Below are 6,000 nucleotides of genomic sequence, written 5' to 3' on the forward strand. Positions count from 1 at the left end.
ATATGCGATAAAGAGTTGCCCAATCACATCTATAATTTTTTATTATAATCTATTCATAAGATTTTATACCAAAATGTATAACACATGTAAGAATCCATTTATTATTATTATTGAAAACGTATATAGTAATGATAAATCATTACTAAAGTCACAATAGAAATACTCAACCCTAATGTTTTGAAACCCAATATAAATTGTTCAATTTTACTTGACTACCTTGAATTTGTTGAATTCTATAAATGGATACCAACGAAGTACTTTGATATTTAATATTATGTTTTTATAACTTACATTGTTAGAGTTTCATTCTTTTTACTATGTATTAACCAAATAGGTTTTCTAATAAAATATATAATTATCAAGAAAGCAAATAAAATGCTACTTGCTAGTCCTACTCTAACTACGGTATGATTAATTTAGTCCTACTTGACCTAATAAAAATGGTAACACAATGTTTAGATCATGTGTTATGAGTGATTAAATACCCATCCACATACCAACCAAAAGGTCTAAATCAATCATCAAAATTAAGCAATCAAGCAAAAACAAAAGAAGAAAAAAAAAAAAAAACATAATGATGAAATTGGTTTTTTTTTCCTTATCCACGCATAGAGATTCCTTCGCATTATTTGCACGTAGAGATACACACAAACACACATCATATCATAATACTACGAGATTCTTTTCTTAGCATAAGCTACTTCCCCACTTCAGAGAACACTGAGTGGCCCATTCTTTTTCCAAAATTCCCCAAATATCACTCAAGTTGGTTTATTCTAAACATTATAATTATACTGTTTTCTTTGACTAAAAGAGCAAATTATAATTGCAATCAAATGGTTTGACCAGTCAAAAAGAAACATAGGTTGGCCCATTTCCCTGACTTCTCATAATCTTACAAATGCATTCCAAATGTGATCAGTGCCTCACTTTATCACCCTAATATTTCATAACTATCTTCCCATAAAATTAAACATTTATATCTTTAATAACGAATTCACATATATGCATGTATAAACAGCCGACAAAAGTAAAAAAAAAAAGAACAGAAATTCAAGATAGATGCCTTTGTACCTCAGATCAATCTGGAATTTGAATAGAAAGCAAATCACGGTTACAAATATAATTCCCATTTATGCTTGCTTTTTCGTTGGTATGGTGATTCTAGTATATTTATCAATGGATATGAGAAAGACGATTCTCACATTTACTAGTAAATTTTGATATTCCAAAAGGTATTCGAATGTGCTTAAAGACGACGATTAACTAACTTTTACAATTGCATGCCATTTAAACTAAAAACTACGGTATTGATAAAAATTGGCGCAATTCAAAATACAAACTCGATCGTGAATTTGATGTGGAACGGAAGTTTCACATTATTATCTCTTCTAGACACATCATATTACTTTAATACGTACGTTTAGCTATTTACGATGAATCATGAGTATCAAAGACCGTCTAATAGAATATACACATATTGGATTTGAAAGGCTAAAGCGAATATATAGAGAGTGTGGATGAGACGGTTTAGGTGCATAACGAAATATATGTATATATTAATTAAACATGTTTGCTCAAAGATATATATATATATATATATATATAAAGATATATAACATAACAAGTATGTTTAGCGGAGAACAAAATGGTGCAAAAATATTTAAATGGTGAAATATATAATAATTTGTGTTTCATTAACGTTTGAAATATATAAATGAATAATATACCATGCAGAATACAAACTAAATAAATATTTTATAAACATATAGGTTTTAATATCAAATTATTCAAATTGATAGAAATACCCATAATTAAACTCGTTGAGCATTTTCATTGAAAAGAGGTTAGTTTATATAGGTTTTTTTCTTAACAAATTTTTGAAACTTTTCTTTCTAAAATAGTAGAATATAATACTTGTTTTAAATTAGGGTAAACCTGAAAAAGAAATGTTGAGTTCAAGAAATTGTGACGTGTCCATCGTCTATCCACAATATAAGAATTTTGAAAGAGAAGATATACAAATCAAGCTTTCATAATACAGTTAACTCAGAACTTGCTCCATATATAAAAGATTAGGGTCATGATGATTCCAATACAAATTAAAAATCATATATCATCTCTTTAACTGACACAATCTCCCTTCACATGGTTACAATTTAGTTAGTTGCGGCTTCATCGTTGCTGAAGTCACTGAACTCCCAACAGATGCTTGTCGAATTGTATCTATCCAAATTGATGTCAGAATATGCAAATATTCTCTACTCTTGTTACTAACTGATATGATAATAAGAGTTGTCTTATATATTGGAGATTTTATATTAAAATAATCTGACATGTAGGAATTTCTGTTCGTTGGCTTTGGCATTTCTTGTTAATTCTCTATGTCATTTTTTCTCTAATGAGAATTTCCAATTGTAAACAAAATAATAGGGTTTGTACTTTTCTTATGTCAGCATTAAAGGTTTTGTATAAATTGACACTTCATGTTTTTTTTTTTTTTTATGTATGATAATTCGTACATATATAATAATAATTAAACGGGAGGAAAAATAAAAATAAACTAAAAGATGTGGCTAATACCTATCTCATGTCACCACTTTGGATTGATAGAATTATGCTCATCGTAGAGCACATGCAACCCACTAACATGTTAGATATACTAGTTGTCTATCTCTAAAAAGAGAAACATCTTTAAATTATTACAAACCTAAACTTCACTTATCTAGTTATCCAATTACCATTTTGTTTATCACTACATGCAGGTGTTAAACAAAGGTTGATCTGACTGTTCAGCTGGTGTTTCGAAATATAAGCACAATTCTCATCCAATCATTCATAGAACAAAGATTAGGGAATTGAAACATGCTAAATCAAATGAGACCTCAGTAAATGAAAAACATATGAAGTTCGGATATTTAGGGTGGAGTACTTTCTAAGTAAACAAAATATTAAAATAACGAAACCACTACCGTCACTAACTCATGTAATGCACTAACTCATACAGTTATTTATATATGACGTAAGATAAACTATAACAGCATAAATAAGCCATATAAATAAGATGAAAAATAGGAATGAATCAATCAACATCCTCAATTCTGTGTGTTCTCTAACTAATCGGCCCCCACTAGGACCGTATAATTGTACAGCCACGCCGCATCCGGTTCCTTTTTCATTGATAGACATATTATTATAGCAACCTCATTTCTTATTCAATGGAGTAATATATTGTTTAATTTGTTCTAGTCTAAAAACATTACAATCATATATACAAATATAAACTCCTACCAAAAAAAAAATATACAAATATAAAACTGTCTAAATTCCGAATGTTCGGTCTATAATCTTCTTAATCATCCTATATATCATCATATTTTGGATATTCTAAAATAAAATAAAAACCACTCCATACAAAAAAGGTTTGAATCGAGAACCAAAAAGAACCAATCTCTTTATATCACAACTAGGTTACCACTTCTTTTTCTTAGTAGCACAATTTGTATGTTAAGCGTCTTACTAGCAATGGTTGGAGTAGTTTTCTTGGTTGTACACATATGTATACTTTCATACGCGTATAGAGAATAAATGTATATTCTTACACACATACACGAACGCGTAATGGTGTGGAATTTGAAATGAGAATGGGGTTGGGGTTGGTTGATGGTGATGGTGGCTATTGGTGTGGCAGGGTCCACATGTATATAGTTGAACCCACGCCAGATTCAGTCGTCTTGACTTGTGTGTACATAATATACGTATATGTGTACGACCAAAATAAAGCCAACTTATGTTATTAATCAACACCATTCATTTCTAATTGTGTTATATTAACTTTTCGTGAGCAGATATAGACTTTGAGAAGTGTATAAGAATTATTAAGCATATGGATTATAGAATTTTTTTGGTACTTATAACTTTGTTTTTACATATTCAATAACACACGCACTTTATTTCTATCATCACAAAATTAAGAATGATCAATTAGCTATCTTGTCTTGCTAATATAAATGACAAGATAAAATATCTTATGGATCAATGCATGAGAACCAAAAGAGAATCAGATCATAAGAGGAATCGAATAACACTGAAGGAAGAACAAAGAGATAGCTTCAACTGAAGTGATTGAACCGTTGATGAGCTTTACTCCGCAACAGCCCATTAATGTCAAGCCCATTAACGTACATGTTCAGCCTAACACACCAGTTCAGTCCAACAGGAAAAAGCCTGTTTCTCCTCAGTCTTCTCCAAGCTTCCAACGGCTACTTCCACCTGCGCAAACAGACGAAACCAGAGCAGTCAACAAAGGAAAAGCAAAGGTGGACTGTACGGAATCAATACCACTGAAGAACAGATTTGGGTGTCTTGACTCATGTGATTTATGAGCTGTACTAATGTAAAAACCCTAGAAGGGGTAATGACTATATAAGAGACAATGATGTAACCTATGAACTTAAGGAAATAAAGAGAGAAATGTTTCTTACCCTAAAGAGCCGCTGAGCTCATTCTTTATGGTATCAGAGCCATGGATCAAGCTATCCAACTTTATTCTCCTCCTGCTCTTCACATTTCAAACTGTGTTACTGTACAACTAACCGAGAAAAATTATCTCCTTTGGAAAACACAGTTTGAGTCTTTTCTTTCTGGTCAGAATCTTCTAGGTTTTGTCAATGGAGCTTTTGTTCAGCCATTAGCATCCATACCAGTTCCTGCAATCGATGGTCAGATTGGCTACGTTCCAAATCCTGACTTTCTGGTGTGGCATCGAGCAGATTAGGTGGTTCGAGCTTGGCTTCTTGGGTCTCTCTCAGAAGATATACTTCAAGATGTTGTTCACACCACCACTGCACAAGAACTGTGGTCAGCCCTTGCTCAGCATTTCAACAAGGTATCAGCTTCTCGTCTTTTTGAACTACAACACAAGCTTCAACTGTCGAAAAGTTAGACAAGTCAATGGACGAATATCTTAGAGAAATTAAGAGGGTTTGTGAGAAACTTGCCTCTATAGGTAGTTCTGTTAGCGAACAAATGAAGATCTTTGCTACTCGTAAAGGTTTAGGTAGAGAATATGAGCCTATCAAAACCTCGATAGAAGGATCTATGGACACCCAACCTTCTCTGACTTTGGATGATGTGACTTCAAGGCTCACCAGTTACTCGGATCGCTTAGCAAGTTACAACATTGGTTCTAAGGTTGCTCCACACATGGCTTTTAACACTTATGGTCCTGCTGCTTTCGGGTACTACAATAACAGTAACAGAGGACGAGGAAGCTCACGTGGTGGTAATCGTGGTGGTAGAAACAACTTTACAACAAAAGGTCGAGGCTTTCATCAGCAAATCTCACAAGAATCCGGTGGATTTACCAAGGTAATCTGTCAGATCTGCGGCAAACCTGGTCATCCTGCTTCTAAATGCTGGTACAGATTTGATAACAGCTACCAGTTTGACAGTCTTCCTCAAGCGCTGGCTGCTCTTAAGATCACAGATGTTACAGATCATAATGGAAATGAATGGGTATCTGACACTGGTGCAACATCTCATGTGACCAGCTCACCTCATCACCTACATCAATCACAAATGTATGAGGGCAATGACGCAGTAATGATGGGCGATGGGAGATTTCTACCAATAACACACTCGGGTTCAGAAAGTCTTCCTTCAACCTCTGGTAACTTACCTCTTAATGATGTTCTTGTTTGTCCTGGCATTGCAAAATCCTTGTTATCTGTTTCAAAGCTCACAACCGACTATCCTTGTGGTTTTCAATTTGATCGTGATGATGTGCGAATTTATGATAATGCAACAAGGGGGTTGTTAACAAAGGGAAGGCACAGTAATGGACTCTATATTAGCAAGACTTCTGATATATCATGGCTTTTATGGTTTTTAACCATGATATAAGGAGTCTTTTAATTTGTTTTCTAGGATGTTTTTGAGTCTTTGCAGGTTTTCTAGCACTTTGGCACATAAGGAGCAAAGTGGAGCAATCTGGATCAT

This window comes from Camelina sativa, chromosome 16 (assembly GCF_030686135.1).
Source record: "Camelina sativa cultivar CO46 ecotype springtype chromosome 16, ASM3068613v1".
Classification (NCBI taxonomy): domain Eukaryota; kingdom Viridiplantae; phylum Streptophyta; class Magnoliopsida; order Brassicales; family Brassicaceae; genus Camelina; species Camelina sativa.